General features: G+C 35.4%; 1 protein-coding gene across 5 annotated transcripts in view; it reads left to right on the top strand.

The window, feature by feature from the left end:
- Positions 1-212: 212 nt before the first annotated feature.
- Positions 213-18,922, top strand: part of ATF7IP2 (activating transcription factor 7 interacting protein 2) — a 54,153-nt gene continuing 35,443 nt past the window's right edge. For 3 of the 5 annotated variants that reach the window (XM_088801247.1, XM_019719316.3, XM_019719312.3), the window contains exon 1: positions 213-339. The gene's annotated coding sequence lies outside the window, so the exon portion shown is untranslated. The other 2 variants (XM_019719313.3, XM_019719314.3) reach the window with 2 other exon arrangements.

Here is an 18,922-nt window from a genome sequence, read left to right as displayed (position 1 = left end):
TCTTCACACGAGTCACTCCACATAAAGGCCTCCCTGAGGCGCGTGGCCGTAGAGGCGGCCCAGAGAACGGACGGGAAAAAGCCCTGAGGCGAGTCGAACTCTGTGCGCCCCTCAGCCAACTTCCAGCGCGCGGCCTCCCGCCCACTCCACCCCGTCGTCTCTGATTGGATGGGAGGCCGCACGTTCGTGCTGCCATTGGTCCGGAGTCCCTGGGGGTGGGCGCAGGGAGACTTACCTCAGTGAGCCCCCTCAGGAGTGTTATTGTGCGCGGCGGTGGCTGTTGGAAGCGGCTGCGGAGAGAGAAAAGGCCGAGTCCCTGCGGCGCCGCTGCCGCGGTAGGTACGTGGGGGACGGGCGCCGACCCCGGGCGCGCGGCGGATGAGCGGCTCGGCGGTTGAGCGGGGGCCGCGCGCTTCTCCGAGGGCCGGCCGCGAACGGGGGCCCCGGAGCGCTGCGCCGGAGCGGAGGGCGGTTGCGGCAGCGCTGGCTGCGAGCCGTCCGCGGAGGCACCGGGGCGCCGAGCTGGCCGGGGAGCCGCTCGCGAAGGGCGAGAGGACGCGCGTCTACACCGCTTACCGAGCGGATCGCTGGGTTAAGTGGGAGTGGTGTATGGCTCCGCGTGGAGCGGTCCCGCGTGGGAGTCTGGGCCGCGGAGGGACACCTCCCCAGGTTTTTCTACTTGCCAAGTAAGTAAACCTTGGGGCTCGACCGGACTATTTTTACGCGTTAACGGTGAAATGTAGTCCCCAGCCCCTTGTGTTCTGTTGCCAGGTTTCCTTGAGTGGTTTTAATCATAGTTATCTGAGGAATCTGGTGCCTGAACAGGTCGCTAGATTTCACCAGGTGGCGGGGAGGCGTTCCTTGGTATATGCTGTGAGGAAGCAGGCACTAGAACATCAGGGATAATACAAAGTTCTGAGCCATACGCCAAAATGTCTTTTTTTAATGATGGAACCTGAAGCACACCCTTGTCATGTGTACCTGTTGAGCCGCCCGGTATCAGCGGTGCTGTAATTTAACAATGAAAACCGAGTACAAACCGAGATGATTCTCTAACATAGAAGTTCATTTTTATAAATTAGGAAAAAAAAAATATCAAAGAGACCGTTTCCTTTGTATCGCCTTATCCTACCTACTTTGTCCTGTTTCGGCAAGTTCAAGAAAGTGTCCAGTACAGAGGAAGCAATTCTTTTGTTTTGTCTCTCGAAAATGTTGCTATGCGTGGAAAACTGACTCTCATCCTTTCCATGTTACTATGTTGAAGATGAAGTTTCTAACAGAAGCCAGCACAGGTTGCTTGCTTTGTGACAAGCCAGTTTTCACTGCTCTGAAAACTTATGCCTGGCCAAGGTCTAGAAAAAGATCATTGTACTGAAAAATTAATTTGAAGAATCACATCATATCTACTTAAAGAGACTACTTTTCTAGATTGGGATTTAATACTCTTTTCATGATGATTTTGTCATATATTCACTTGTAGCCAGTAAATGACCTTCGACATAACTTTACAAAACAAATGGGGAAGAACATTCAAGATAAAGATGTCACAGGAAAGCTATTGAAAATGCAAAAATCAAGCACCTGAATGAAGGACTAATTATACTGAATTCAACTTTTGTGATGTATGCCATCGAAGTTTATCCTTCAGTTCGCTTTTTTACAAACGTTGAGTCTATTCCTAATCAAATTAATCTACTTAACTCAGTCTTATCTGCAGATTTGTACAGACTACATCCTAAAATTGACTTCTGCCTCAACGGAAATGCATTTACAGTGTCTTTGGAAATGCTTTGTTTTGTAAGAACTGGTGTATCCAACTACATCTTGAATTTCAGCTCTGCTTATCTTATTGGTCCTTATATTGTACCTCAACCTTCAATTCCACTGTACTTCCTTGCTGCTTAATATCTTTAATTATGGTATGAAAATACTGCATGATCCCTGCATCTTTGTTTGTGCATATCATGTAGTTCTTTTATAGTGGGTATGAACAGATGTATTTCATTTGATGTAACCATATTTTAAGTAATATATTGGATAGTTGTTAAAAATAATAAACTTTGTAACTTTGAATGCACAGGAGTATTAGTTCTCATTAAGTTGAGATTATATTAAATATAAAATGCAAAGCGCCATATTCTTCTATCTTATTCTATCTCATATTCTTACATCATTTAAATACTCTGTTCTCTGAGGCTTTATTAAGCCTCAACCCATACCTTTAACATGCATTACTACAGACTCAGGTAACTTCTTATCCCTCTTCAGCTTTACCAGTCTAAGGACAGAAAGATTGTAGTCAGGCAGTATCTAGGAGAAATAACTACCATTCTTTGGGTAGGGGAAATAATCAGATACAATTTCAATTTTTGAACTCCTGATTAAAGTTCTAGGGAGTAAGGGATGTTTATATGCAAATCTTTCTAAATTTAATCATTAATTATATACAGCCACTGTATGTGTCTACTAAATGTGGTACCATTAGTATACCTCTGAGGCTCTGCTGTGTATAGTGCTGCTGATATGAAATAGCTTATGGGATGGCTATGGCAAAAGTTGCTGAGGCCTGTTTTGGTACTCCTTATTAAGGAAAGAATAAACCTGTGTCACTTTCCAGAAGTTCATTTTTATATTGAGTATTCATTTAAGCAGCATTTAATAAAGCTTCTATATGAAAGGCATCTAGCTTAGGATATAAAAAATAAATGAGACATCTCTCCTCAAAGTTCATGACTAAAAATACATATTTATAATGGGAAATTTAGGTAAGGAAGTAGTTCTCTTGGAGGAAGACTTTCTTGAAGAGGTGATCGTTAAACATGAAGAAGTGGAGAAAAAGGGAAAATTTGATATATGGTAGTTCTGATGAATTTGGAAAAAAAGTAAAGGATTATAGGAAATTAGGAGATAAATTCGATAGCTTCAGGAAAAACAAAATATAGGAAAGATAATGCAATCATGATAATCTGGTTATATAGAGAATATTTGTGTATAACAACTTAAGTATTGATTAAACTGCAAATGTGATGGAAAGGTGTATGGGTATAGAAAAGGGCTAAATCCTCATCTCTAAGTATAGGAACACGATAGATAATGGCTAAAATTTGTAACTCAAGAAATACTAGTGTGACCATTATTTTTTAAAAATACTGAGATTTAAAAAAGTTTTAATTAGTTAAAAATGATTGCAACTAGGTATTAAGGAGTGCCGACAAGCAACTATTTTATTTCATTATGAGCATTTTGTACTTCATTTTATGCATTACATTGACAAAAGTTTTTAAAGTAAAGTCAGTAGTCTACTAGCACTTAGAAGATACTGATGCTACTGGTCCGTAGACCACCTTTAGAGTAGTAAGGATTAGATTATGCTTATGAAATCGTGCCAGATGGTATTAATTGGTCAACTTTTTTCACTTTGTTGACTACTATATACCCCTTAAGGTAAACTCTGTCTCTTAATACCTTATCTGATTTGTACTTGTGATATGAGATTTCTTGGAGTGTTAAGATCATGGGTTCAAATACTAGCTCTGAACTGTTTCCTTGAACAAGTTATATAGCCTACCTTAGGTTCAAGTTTTTTTGTTTTGTTTTTTTAAGTTCTTACGTTTTAGAAAAAGTAACAGTAAAAAAAGATTTGGCTCAATAGATTTTTTTTCCAAATATAACAAGGATTTCCCTTTATTTAGTATTTATAATGTATTAAGATACTACCTTAGTAAGAAGCATTACTAGAGATAGACATTTCATAATGAGGAAAACCAATTCACCACAGAATAGAGAAAATAAACTCAATCAGTATGTTACAGCTTCAAACTGTATAAGGAAAAAAAATACCCATTGATTGAATTAAAAGACGTAGACAAATCTACAATCATAGTGGGCCACTCTTAACATTCCTGTTTAATAGCTGGAAGATTGTGAACAGCACAACTAAGAAATTTGAACTAGTTGGCATTGACAAACACTGCTCCCATGTTAAAATACATGATCTGTTCAAGTACATGAAGCTTTGGGGAAAATTGACCATGAAGCAAGCGTCAACAAATATTACAGGATTGAGATCATTCAGAGGATGAATAGTCTCTGATTACAGTGGAATTAAGCTTTCAACAACAAAAATACAGGAAATCTGCAATTGCCTGGATATTAATATATTTCTAAGTAATCCATAAATCCTAGAAGAAATTACAATGGAAATTAGAAAATATTTTGAACCAAGTGATACTTATGATAGGGTTTATCAAAATTTGTGGGATTCAACTACAGCAGGACTTGGAGGAAAATTTATAGCTTTAAATACAAAGTTAGAAAAAGGACTGAAAATTAAACATCAGAGTTATCTCACGCTATAACAAGAACAACTAATCAAGCCCAAAGAAAATGGAATTATACTAACAGGAAATGATGAAATGGAAAACTATATACAACAGAAAGTCAATAAAACCAAAAGTCATTTCTTTGAAAGTATTGATTAAATTTAGGGTAAATTTCTAGTGAGAATGATCAAGAAAAAAGAGAAAAACTCATCACTAATATCAAGAGTAAAAAGACAGCACTAAAGGCTTTCAGATATTACAAATATTATGAAGAACTTTATAAATTTGAATTTCTGTTGAAAAATCTGAAACTGTGTCGAAATGGAAAAACAACTAAAATTAATAGAAAACAACATAGAAAATATGAAGGGTCCTGAATCTGTTTTTTAAAATTCAATCATAATTGAAAACCTTAATCACTAAGTTAACTGCAAGCCCAGATGGCATTATGGTGAAGTATTTCTAACATTTAAGGAAGAAGTAATACCATTTGCAAACACAAACTCTTCAGAGAACTGAAAAAGACTTTCCAGTTTGTTTTATGAGGCCAGCAAACCTTGATAACAAAACCTGATAAAGGAAATGCATCGACTCTTCTCTCTCAAATCATTGATATAAAAATCCTAAACAAAATGTTAGCAAATTTAATCCAGGAACGTGGTGGGCAGGGAAAGGCATAGCATGACTAAGGGAGTTTTATTCCAGCAATAAGTTAATATTTTAAAAGAATATGATACAAATTCATTGAAAAAATGAGTTTACAGTCATGAGTTGTTTAACGATGGGATACATTCTGAGAAACGCACAATGATTTTGTCATTGTACAAACATTAAAGGGTGCACTTACACAAACCACACCTAAGCTATATAATACAGCCTATTGCTCCTAGGCTACAAACCTGTACAGCATGTACATTCTAATGTCATAGAATACTGTAGTAATTGTAACACAATGGTATTTGTGTATCTAAACATAGAAAAGGTACAGTAAAAATATGGTATGAAAGATAAAAAATGGTACACCTGCATAAGTCACTTACCTTGAACGGATCCTGCAGGACTGGAAGTTGTTCTGGATGATTCAGTGAGTGAATGGTAAGTGAATGTGAGGGCTAGGACATTACTGTGTACCACTGTAGACTTTATAAACACTGTATACTTAGGCTACACTGAATTTATTTAAATTTTTTTCAATCATTAATCTAAGCTTACTGTAACTTTTAATTTATAAACTTACGTTTCAAACTTTTCGACTTTTGTAATAATACTTAGCTTAAAACACAAATGCATTGTACATCTGTACAAAAATATTTTTTCTTTATATCCTTATTCTACAATGTCTTTTAGGGCTATTTGGTTCATAGTGTTATTTAAGTCTTTTACTGATCTTCTGCCTAGATTTTTTATCTCTTATGAAAATGAGTGAAGCTGTATTGGAATCTTCAACTATTATTGTTAAAATGTCTATTTATCCCTTCAATTTTTGTCAATATTTGCTTCATATATTTTGGTGCTTTTATTAGGTGTACATATATTTATAATTGTTAATCACTTCCTGAGGAACTGACCCTTTTATTATAAAACGTCCCTCTGTACCTCTAGTAATGGTTTTTGTTTTAAAGTTTGTCTGAAATCATTATAGCCACTCTAGCTTTCTTATGATTGCTATTTCCATGATATATCTTTTTCTATCCTTTTACTTTCAGCAAATTTGTATCTTTCAATCTAATGTGAGTCTCCTGTAGACAACATATATTTGGATGCTGTTTTTCCTCCAGACTGACGATCTCTGCTATTTGACTGGATTGTTTAATCCATTCACATTTGACATTAATATTGATATTGTTTAATTTGGCTGTCATTTTAGTTTTTGTTTTATATATCTCATTTTGCTCCTCTATTGCTATGCTGCCCTAGGCTTTAGTTTTTTTTAATGCTTTGCAAGTGACATCATTTTAAAATTTAATTTTTCTGCCTATTATACAGAAATATAGTCAGTGCTTTTTTATTGATTATATCTTCAACTAATTCATTAAATTCGCTTATTAAATCTAGTAAGTTACAGATTCTACTTTCTATGTAGATAATGCCATAATTTTTTCTTGCTAATCCTTTTTTGTTTTTCTTGTCTTAACGTACTAGTTAGAACCTCCAGTGTGATATGAGTAGATATGCTATTAGTGGGAATCCTTCTCTCACTACCAGTCTCGGATAGGGTGTGGGGTTTCACTGTTTCACCACTAAATAGGACTTTCGCTATATTTTTTTTGTAGATACTCTGTATTGGATTAATGAATTACTCTTCTATTCCTAGCTAAGATTTTATCATGAATGTTTTTAATTTTACCAAATGCATTTTCATATCTATTTAGATGATCATAACAACACTTTGGTTAATGATGGACTGCATATATGATGGTGGTCCCATAAGATTATAATGGAGCTGAAAAATTCCTATCGCTCAGTGACATTGTAGCCATTGTAGTGTCATAGCACAACACATTCCATATGTGTTTGTGGTGATGCTGGTGTAAACAAACCTGTGCTACCACTTGTGTAAAAGTATAATACAATTATGTACAGTACATAATATTCGATAATTAATAAAGGGCTATGTTACTGGTTTATGTATCTACTATACTATAATTTTAATCATTATTTTAGAGTATATCCTTTCTACTTATAAAAAAAGGTTTCCTATAAAATAGTATGGTATATTACAGTGGCACCAGCCTCATACATCTTGTGTTTACTACGTCTCTTAACTGCATGATTTCTCTTGTGCTCTATATAATCTCATGTTGTTTTGTTCATCCCTAAAAGCACACAAAATCCACTCATAATGTTGCCAGTAAGTGACCACACTGAGTGACTGGCCTGGTAACAAAATTAAAAGTGATTAAGGACTAAGAAGGTGGAAAATCAATGATAGTTATTGCTTGCCCATCAGGTATGTCCCATTCCATCATAGCTATGATCTTGAAGAACAAGAACAAAGTGATGGAAGCTGTTAAAAGATTAAAAAAAAAAAAATTTATGATAAAAAAAAATTCAACAAAGCAGGTATGGTTGGGAAATTCCTTAAGCTGATAAAAGGCACCTGTAAAAATGTCACAGCTAACATCATACATAATGGTTAAAGACTGAAGGTTTTCCCCCTATATCAAGAACACGACAAGGATGGTCCACTGTAGCCACATCAATTCTACCTTGAATTGGAGGTTCTAGTCAGGACAATTATGCAAGAATATGAAATACAAGGCATCAAGATTGGAAAGGATAAAATAAGACTATTGACAGATGACATGATTTTTGTATGTAGAAAATCCTAAGAAATCTACAAAAAACTATTTAGAGATAAAAACAAGGTCAACAGTGTTGCAGGATACAAGATTAATATACAGAATTCTATTCTATATTAGGGTTGTAATGAACAATCCAAAAATGCAATGAAGAAAAACAGTTTCATTTACAATAGCATCAAAAAGTGCAAAACTTAAACTCTGAAAACTACAAAATATTATTGGAATTAAAGGTTTAATGTAAAGATATAAAGGTCTAAATGGAAAGATACCACACGTTCATGGATCAGAATACTTGATCGAATTAAGGTAGCAACACTCCCTACATTGATCTATAGATTGAACACAATCCCTTCTAACGTCCCAGCTGACTTCTTTGCAGAAATTGTTAATCTGATCCTAAATTTTATAAAGATATTCAATGAACTCAGAAGAGCCAAAACAGTCTTCAAGAAGAACAAAACTAGAGGACTCACACTTCCTGGTTTCAAAATTTACCAGAAAGCTACAGTAATGAAGAGTGTGGTACTGGCGTAAGGACAGACCTGTATATCAGTGGGATAAAACTAAGAATCCAGAAACAAACCTTCACATTTATAGTCAATTGGTTTTTGACAAGCATTCCAAAAAAATTCAGTGGTGAAGGAATGGCCTTTTCAAATAATGCTGGAACAACTGTATGTCCACATGCAAAAGAATAAATGTGGATCTCCTGCGGCACATTATATACAAAAATGAATTCAAAATGAATCAGAGTTAAAACTACAAATTTTTTTAAACAGGTAAATCTTAATGACCTTGAAAAGGCAGTGATTTCTTGGATATGATACCAGATGCACAAGCAACAAATGAATAATAAATTGGACTTTATCAAAATCAAGCATGCCAGTTTTTCAAACTATACCGTCAAGGAATTGAATACACATCTACAGAATGTGATTTAAAGTGTGTAAATCATATCAGATAAGGGACTTAAATCTAGAATATATAAAGACCTCTTGTAAGTCCATTATAAAAAGGAAAATAACCCAGTTTTGAAGTGGGCAAATGATTTTAATAGACATTTCTCCACAGAAGATATACAAGTGGCCAATAAGCATATGAAAAGATGCTCGACATCATTAGCCATCAGGGAAATGCAAATCAAAATGACAATAAACTACCACAACATTGGCATCAAGATGGCTTTAGTAAAAAAGATGAGTGTTGATGAAAAGGTTAAAATTGGATCCCTTATGCACTCCTGGTATGAATGTAACTTGGCCCAGACCCTTTAGAAAACAGACCAATGGTTCATCAAAAGGTTAAATATAGTGTTACCTTATGACTGAGCAATTCCATCCTTAGGCATATACCCAAGAGAAATAGAAACATATGTCTGCTTAAAAATGTGTACATGAATGTTCATAGCAGCATTATTCATAATAGCCAAATTTGGCTTTATAGCAGAATGTAAATATCCAAAGTTATTCTGCAAAGTGTGTGTGTGTGTGTGTGTGTGTGTGTGTGTGTGTGTAAAATGTAAAAGTAAGGTACAATCTAGGTTGTAAAATTCTAAATTCAATGAAAAAAGACACTAAAAGGTAACGATGAGAGTAAGGAAAAGTTAGTTTAAAAAAAAATAAGGTATACTCAGGGTGGCCAGTTAGCTCATTTGGTTAGAGCGAAGTGCTAATAACACCAAGGTTGCCAGTTCAGTCCCAGCATGGGCCACTGTGAGCTGCGCCCTCCTTAAAAAAATATTAATAATAAGGTATACTCAAATAATACTGCTCCACTCTTGACTTCAGTGGTTAATGAAATGTTGGCTGAAGAATGCTTTTAGAAAATCTTTAAGTATACTAGAATCCATGGAATTGTAAAGTATGTGTAGACCTTAAAGAAAAATAACACTGTCATATTAAAGTAATAATGGAGATAACATAAATAACAAAAAATAAAACAGCAACAAAGTTGTAAAAATCAGAAGACATAAAACCAAATGTAAATTAAAGCTTTAATTTGCCATTTATAAAAAATGTAATTGGATTAAATTCCATTAAAAGACAGATTCATTAGGTTATTTTCAGTAAGTTTTACAGGAGACATCTAAAACATTGCTGGGATAGACAACAGTGTATTCAGTAGCAGTTATATCATCAATTAGGTGGAAGGAACAGATTAAATTATACTTTTAAAGTTTTAGATTATGTTTTTTAAATTTAATATTAACAGGATACCATCAATTAATTATACATCTAAGGGGAAAAATAAAAGTAGATCCCTTCCTCTCACTATATGCTATAATCAACTCTAGATGGATTAAGGACTTAAGTTATACAAGACAAATGTTTAAAACTTGAGAAAACCTAGATGACTTATTTTTCCAACCTTGTGCTCTAGGGTTGTACCATGATTCAAAAGATTTCTATGAAATGTGGCTTATTTGACACCAAAGGAGTTAAGCTGGTTGAAGAGAGTCAATAGTTCTGGTGTTGCCAAGGATCCCCAAGTGAGACTAAGTTGTTGCTTTTTTTCCTCCCAGTACTAAATTAAATTTCACTCAGTTCCACTGCAGCACATAAACTGTCCTTTCACCTTTTACACAGTTACCAGTACTTAACTTCCCTGCGCCTTTTACTTGCAGTTTTACTTGTTTTCCCTAAATATTTGAATACAAATGTTTTCCAGGTGAAGTACCTCTCCTCGGCACCCTTTTATCATCTAGCAAGTTGCACACACTGTTATAACCAATTATCTCATGTTTATAAACTTTAATAATTTAGTCTGAGCAAGCATTCCTATTACAGGCATATACCTCATTTTATTGTGCTTCACTTTATTGTGTTTCTTGAAGTTTGGGGCAAGTCTGCCTCATGCAACTCTATTGGCGCCATTTTTTCAACAGCATTTGCTCACTTTGTCTCTGTGTCACATTTTAGTAATTCCCATAATATTTCAAACTTTTTCATTATTATGTTTTTTTATGGTGATCTGTGATCTTTGATTTTGCTATTGTAATTGTTTGGAGGCACCACGAACCATACCCATGTAAGATAGAGAAGTTAATTGATAAATGTTGTGTGTTCTTATTGCTCCACTGACCAGCCGTTCTCCTGTTTCTCTCCCTCTCTTTGGTCCTATTTCCCAAGACACAACAATATTGCAATAGGCCAGTTAGTAACCCTACAATGGCCTCGAAGTGTTCAAATGAAAGGAAGAGTCACATGACTCTCACTTTAAATCAAAAGATAGAAATTCGTAAGCTTAGTGAAGAAGGCATATCAAAAGCCAAGACGGGCTAAAACCTAGACCTCTTGTGCCAGTTACCCTAGTTGTGAATGCAGAAGGAAAATTCTTGAAGGAAATTAAAAGTGCTTCTCCAGTGAACACATGAATGATAAGAAAGTGGAACAGCCTTCTTGCTGATATGGAGAAAGTTTTTGTGGTCTGGATAGAAGATCAAACCACCTACAACGTTCTCTTAAGCCAAAGAGTAATCCACAGCAAGGCCATAACTCTCTTCAATTCTTTGAAGGCTGAGATAGATGAGGACAGCAGAAGAAAAGTTCCTTAAGGAAAGAGGTCGTCTCCACAACATACAAATATAAGATGAAGAAGCAAGTTATCCAGAAGATCTAGCTAAGATAATTAATGAAGGTCACTGTATTAAACAAAAGATTTTCAATGTAGACAAAACAGCCTTATATTTGAAGGTGCCATCTAGGACTTTTCATAGCTAGAGAGAAGTCAGTGCTTGATTTGAAGGCTTAAAAGCTCCAAAGGACAGGCTTACTTTCTTGTTAGGAGCTAATGCAGCTGGTATCTTTAAGTTGAAGCCAATGCTCATTTACCATTTTGAAAATCCTGGGGCCCTTAAGAATTATGCTAAGTCTATTCTGCCTGTGCTTTATAAATGGAGCAGCAAAACCTGGATAGCAGCACATCTGTTTACAACATGATTTACTGAATATTCTAAGCTCACTGATGAGAACTGCTTAGGGGACAAAAAAAAAAGATTCACAATATTCCTGCTCATTGACAATGCACTTGGTCACGCAAGCGTTCTGATGAACATGTACAACAAGATTAATGTTTTCATGCCTGCTAAGATAACAGCCAGTCTTTAGCCATGGATCAAGGAATAATTTCAACTTTCAGTTCCTATTATTTAAGAAATACATTTCATAAAGCTAGAGCTGCCGTAGATGATGATTCCCCTGATGGGTCTGGGCAAAGTTAATTGGAAACATTCTGGAAAGGAGTCACCATTTAAGATGCCATTAAGAACATTTATGATTCATGGGGAAAGGTCAAAATATCAACATTGGCAGGAGTTTGGAAGAGTTGATTCCAGTCCTCATGGATGACTTTGAGGGGCTCAAGACTTCAGTTGAAGACGTAACTGCAGATGTGGTAGGAATAGCAAGAGAACTAGAATTAGAAGTGGAGCCTGAAGATGTGACTGAATTACTGCAATCTCATGATAAAACTTTAATGCATGAGGAATTGCTTCTTATGGATTAGCATAGAAAGTGGTTTCTTGAGATGGAATCTACTCCTGGTGAATATGCTGTGAAGATTGTTGAAATGACAACAAAGGATTTAGAAGAGTACATAAACTTAGTTGATACAGCAGCAGCAGAGTTTCAGAGAATTGACTCCAATTTTGAAAGGAGTTTTACTGTGGATAAAATGCTATCAAATAGCTTGACATGCTACAGAGAAATTATTCGGGAAAGAAAGAGTCAATCAATATTGGCAAACTTAATTTTAATTTTGTCTTTATTTTAAGAAATTGCCACAATCAAATCACCCTTCAGCAACCCCCACCCTGATAAGTTAGCAGCCATCAATATTGAGGCAAAATCCTCCACCAGCAAAAAAATTACGACTCACTGAAGGCTCAAATGATAGTTAGCTTTTTTTTGCAACAAAGTATTTGTTAATTAACATATGTACATTTTTTTAGATATAATGCTATCACACACTTAAACTATTGTATAGTGTAAACATAATTTTTATATGTACTGGGAAACCAAAATATGTGACTCGCTTTATTGCAATACTCGTTTTATTACAGTGGTCTGGAACTGAACCTACACTATCTCTATGGTAAGCCTATAGACATTCACTCTGAGATCCACATTCCTATTATATATTTTTATCCTTTCACAGCTGTGGTACAGCTCCATACCCTCAGATAACCTGGACCAGAAGAAGGTGTCTCTACCACCAGTAGGCCTCACTATTTCACCCACTACCATGGAGTAAGGATTTCTCAAAGAAGAGAGTTTAAGCTTTAGCCATAAACGAAAAAAACAAAACAAAAACGAATGAACTTGTCTATATTAAAACTAGGAGGAGCAAAGTCAAGCCCCCAAATGAGGGAAGATACCTGTACCTCATATAACAAAGAATTGACAAAGGATTATCATTCATAATAAGCTCTCCAAATAAATGAGAAAAGACAACCCAATAGAAAAAATTAGCAAGACATAACCAGGAATTTTGAAGACAAGGAAACATGTATAGCCAATAAATATGAAAAAAATGCTAGTAGTTAGAGAAATGCAAATTATAACAGATACATATCTATATCCAAGTAGATTGAAGGGTTCAAGAGAATGTGGATAGTGGTAACTCTTACACATTGCCAGTAGGGATATAAATTGGTAAACTGCTTTGGAAAATAATTTGGATATCCGGAAAATTTGAACACTTGTATACCTTACATTTGTATACCTTACATTTGTATACATCCAACAAACCCATGCAAAAAATGCTTACAATTAGGAAATAGATAAGGATGCTCACTCTCGCCACTGTTATTCACCATAGTACTGGATATCCTAGCAGAGCAATCAGGCAAGACAAAGGGAGAAAAGACATCCAAATTGAAAATGAAGGAGCAAAACTGTCACTAGTTGCAGATGACATGATTCTGTATATATAGGAAATCCTAACAACTCCACCAAAGACTATTAGAAACAATAAACAAATACAAGTTGCAGATACAAAATCAATATAGAAAAATCCATTCCTAATACTAACAATGAAATATCAGAAAAACAACAAAACCCACTTACAATTGCAACAAAATGTATAAAATACCTAGAAATAAATTTAATAAAGGAGGTGAAGGGACCTATACACTGAAAACTACAAGACATTATTGAAAGAAGTTGAAGAAGACACGAAGAAATGGAAAGATAGTGTGTGGTCGTAGATTGGAAGAATTCACATCATTAAATGGCCATACTACATAAAACAATATATAGATTTAATGCAGTCCTCATCAAAATTCCAGTGGCATTTTTCACAGAAAAAAAACAAAACACCTCAAATTTGCATTGCATGACAAAAGACTCCAAATAGCCAAATCAGTCCTGAGATAAAAGAACAAAACCAGAAGTATCACAACTCCCTGACTTGAAACTATGCTACAAAGTTACAATAATCAAAATGATATTGTATTGGCAGGAAACACGCGCACACACATACAACAATGGAACAGAATTGAGAGCCCAGAAATTAACCCACACTTATATGGGCAACTAATTTTTGACAAAGGAGCCAAAAACATACAATGGAGAAAGGAAAGTCTCTTCAATAAAGGGAAATTGGTGCAGGAAATCTGGAAAGCCACATGCAAAAAAATAAAACTCGACTGCTGTCTGACACCATGCACAAAAATTAACTCAAAATGGGTTAAAGATTTGAATATACAACCTGAAATAATAAAATATGTAGAAGAAAACATGCATTAAATTTATGGACTTTGGTCTCACAGGGGATTCTGTGAGCTTGACCCCAAAGGCAAGGGAAGTACAAGGAAAAGTGAATGGGACTATATCAAACTCAAAAGCTTCTGCACAGCAAAAGAAACCAACAAAACAAAAATGTCTACCAACTAAATGGGAGAAGATATTTGCAAAGGATATCTCTAACAAGGAGCTAATATCCAAAATATATAAAGAACTCATACAACTCAATAACAAAAATACAGTCTGATTAAAAAATGGGTAGAGGCTCTGAATAGACACTTTTCCAAAGAAGATATACAGATAGTTAACAGATACATGAAACGATGCTCAACATCGTTAGTTATAATGGAAATGCAAGTCAAAACCACAATGAATTAGCACCTCATGAATGTTAGAATGGGCATCATCAATAAGATAAAAAATAGCATTGGAGAGGATGTGGAGAAAAGGGAACCCTTGCACACTGATGATAGGAATGTAAATTGGTACAACCACTTTGGAAAACAGTTTGGAAGTTACTCAAAAACCTAACAATAGAGGTACCATGTGATTCCATAATCCCTCTTCTGGGTATCTACCTGAAAATTTTGAAAACACTTTTTCATAAAGATATATGTACATGTATGTTCATTGCAGCATTCTTCACAATAGCCAAGACATGGAAACAACCTAAGTATCCTTCCACAGATGATTAGATACAGAAGATGTAGTGTATGTATAACAATGGACTATTACTCAGCCATAAAAAAGATGAAATACCGCCATTTGCAACAAAATGGATGGATCTTGAGAATATTATGCTAAATGAAATAAGTCAGACGGAAGAGGACAAGAATCATACAATTTTACTTGTGTGATATAAAACAAAAAACAACAAATGAACAACAAACTCATAGATACAACAGAGTGGTGGTTACCAGAGGGGAGGAGGGTTGGGGGAGGATAGAGGGTAAAGGGGGTCAAATACATGATGATGGAAGGAGGCTAGGCTTTGGGTGGTGAGCACACAATAGACTCTACAGATGTGATATTATAAGGTTGTACACCTGAAATTTATATAATGTTGTTAACCAATGTTACCCCCAACAAATTTAAAAAAGAAATACTTACAGATATGCACCCTGAAACAAAAATATTCACAGCAGTGATGGTAGGGGAGAGAGAGAGAGAGTAAACTGGAAATGACCCAAATATCTTTCATAGATAACTGGATATACGGATTTTGTTATATTGACCCAATGGATTATTATGCCATGGAAGTGTATGAATTATTGCTATACACAAACAAATGGATGAATTTTGTGAATATGAGTGAAAAAACAAGTATTGGAAACCTTTATAGTTTTCTCAAAAACAAGTAAAATTAAGCTGTGTGTAGTTTACACATGACATTTATAATGAAACTGTAATTTACAATCAGCAATAGAAGTATAAACTCAAAATTTTAGAAAACATTATCTCCGAATGGGGAAGACAGACGGGGTACGGTACGGTAAACATACATAAATATGACTTACTGATAGTATTTGGTTGAATGGTAGGTGGTTTAAAGATAGTATTTTCAGCATGTTGTTATACTTTATAATTAATGAATATTGCATATCTTTTATATATTAACACATCATATGTAGAGGCATATTTACCTCAAAATTTTAGGGCTTTTCACTAGTTTGGGTTTTATCCAAAGGCCCTGAGAAAGTACCGTAGCAATGTGTTCACATGGTTGGATGTTTCTGTAGGATTTGTAAAAGTAAGATGTTTTAACTGTAGTTATTTAAGACTGCTGTTTATCTTCATATTGATTTATCCTTACCTTTGTGTCACCTGGCAGTAAAATGGTGTCAGGCATTTTGTGATTGGGGATATACTTAGTATAGGTTCAATAGGATACATTGGTGGTTCACAGTCACTTTTGAGTTCAATCTTAGTTGCAGGGGGCGGAGCCCACCATCCCTTGCGGGACTCAAGTAGTTGAACCGGCAACCTTGTGGTTGAGAGCCCACTGGCCCACATGGGAATCGAACCGGCAGCCTTATGGAGTTAGGAGCACGGAGCTCCAACTGCCTGAGCCACCAGGCTGGCCCCCATATGTATTGTTTTTTAGATTCTACATATAAGTGAAACCATATGCGATTTGTCTTTGTCTTATTTCACTTAGTATAATACTCTCTAGGCCCATCCATGTTGTCACAAATGGCAAGATTTCATTTTTTTTATGGCTGAGTAATATTCCCTTGTATATATGTACCACATCTTTTTTATCCATTTTTCTATTGATGGACATTTCCATATCTTGGCTATTGTAAATAATGCTGCAGTGAACATAGGGGTGCCTCTATCTTTTCAAATTAGTGTTTTCAAATTAGTGATATTGAACATTTTTCATAAGTCTATTCATCTTTATGTGTCCTCGTTAGAGAAATCTGCCCATTTTTTAATCAGATTGTTTGGTTTTTTGGTGATAAATTGTATGAGATCCTTACATATTTTGGATATTAACCCCTTATCAGATGTATTATTGGTGAATATTTTCTGCCATTCAGTAGGTTGTCTTTTCATTTTGTTGATGGTGTCCCTCACTGCAAAAAATTATTAGTTTGATGTAGTCCTATTTGTCTATTTTTTCTTTTATTTACCTTGCCCGAGGAGACATAGCCAAAAAAATATTATCAAAAGTGATGTCAAAGAGTTTACTGCATATGTTTTCTTCTAGTTTTATGTTTTTAGGTCTTACTTTAAGGCTTTAATCCAATTTAAATTTATTCTTTATCTTTTTTAAATTTTTAAATTTTTTGTTTTTCTGTTTTCTTTCTTATTAAAGTTTATTGAGGAGACAATTGTTAGTAAAGTTACATAGGTTTCAGGTATACACTTCTGTAATACATCATCTATATATCACATTGTGTGTTCACTACCCAGAGTCAGTTCTCCTTCCATCACCATATATTTGATCCCTATCAACCCTCTCCCCATCTACCCTAAGTTTATTATTGTATATGGTGTAAAAAAATGATCCAGTTTCATTCTTTTACATGTATCTGTCCATTTTTCCCAATACCATTTATTGAAGAAATTACATTTACCCGATTTTATATTCCTGCCTCCTTTGTTATAGAACAATTGACCATATAAGCATGGGTTTATTTCTGAGCTCTCCATTCTGTTCCATTGATCTGTGTGTCTATTTTTATGGCAGAACCATGCTGTATTGATTACTATAGTAGAGTTTGATGTCAGATAGTGTGATAACCTCCAGCATGGTTCTTCTTAAAATTGCTTTGGCTCAGGGTTCCATATAAATTTTAGGATTATTTGTTCTAGGTCTGTGAAAAATGCCATTGGTATTTTGATAGGAATTGCATTGAATCTGTAGATTGCCTAGGTAGGATAGAGATTTTAACAATGTTAGTTCTTCCTATCCATGAGCACAATATATCTTGCATTTATTTGTGTCTTGCTCAATTTCCTTTTTCAGTGTCTTAAAGTTTTTGAAGTACAGGTCTTTTACCTCCTTAGTTAAATTTATTCCTGGGTATTTTATTCTTTTTGATGAAATTGTACATGAGATTGTTTTAATTTCTCTTTCTGGTAGTTCATTATTGGTGTATAAAAATGCAACTGATTTCTTAATATTTTGTGTCCTACTACTTTACTGAATTTAGTTATTGCCGTGTTTCCCTGAAAATAAGACCTAGCCAGACAATCAGCTCTAAGGCATCTTTTGGAGCAAAAATTAATATAAGACCCAACATTATGCTATATTATGTTATATTATATTATATTACATTATACCCAATCTTATAGTAAAATAAGACCGGGTCTTATATTAATTTTTGCTCCAAAAGACGCATTAGAGCTGATTGTCGGGCTAGGTCTTATTTTCGGGAAAACACGGTAGTTCTGATAGTTTTTTTTTGGTGATTCTTTAGGGTTCTTTATATATAGTATCATGTCATCTGCAAATATATGACAGTTTTACTTCTTCCTTTCCAATTTGGATGCCTTTTATTTCTTTTTCTTGTCTGATTGCTGTGGCTAGGACTTCCAATACTATGTTGAATAAAAGTGGTGAAAGTGGACAGCTTTATCTTGTTCCTGATCTTAAAAAGCTTTCAGGGTTTCACCGTTTAGTATGATTAAGCTGTGGGTTTGTCATATATGACATTTAACTATGTTAGGTATGTTCCTCTATCCCCACTCAGAGAGCTGCCCTGACCCCTCACCCTCCAGACCTCTCCTTGAAGCTAGTCAATTCAGTTCCTCTCCATATGTCCCTGGCACACTTCAAGCTGCTGTCTCTGTACTGGTGCACAGAGTAAGTGAGTTTGTGAGCAAGTGTGTTTGTGTACAGGTCCCTCGAGAGGAACTCCTGGAATTCCAGCAGCTCTCTGTCTCACTCAGATGCAGTCCTTGCTCGTTTTCACAACTAGATGTTATGGGGGGGGGACTTCCTCTTCCCAGCACTTTTGCCCCTGGCTGGGGAGCCAAATGTGAGGCTGGGACCTCTCACTCCTTTGGCGGAACCTCCATAGCGGAGAGAATCTCTCTGATT

This window comes from Rhinolophus sinicus, chromosome 10 (assembly GCF_057876585.1).
Source record: "Rhinolophus sinicus isolate RSI-liver-muscle chromosome 10, RSI-T2T, whole genome shotgun sequence".
In the NCBI taxonomy this organism is placed as follows: domain Eukaryota; kingdom Metazoa; phylum Chordata; class Mammalia; order Chiroptera; family Rhinolophidae; genus Rhinolophus; species Rhinolophus sinicus.
Note: the sequence above shows the minus strand (reverse complement) of the source record. Positions and strands in the feature narration are given on the sequence as shown.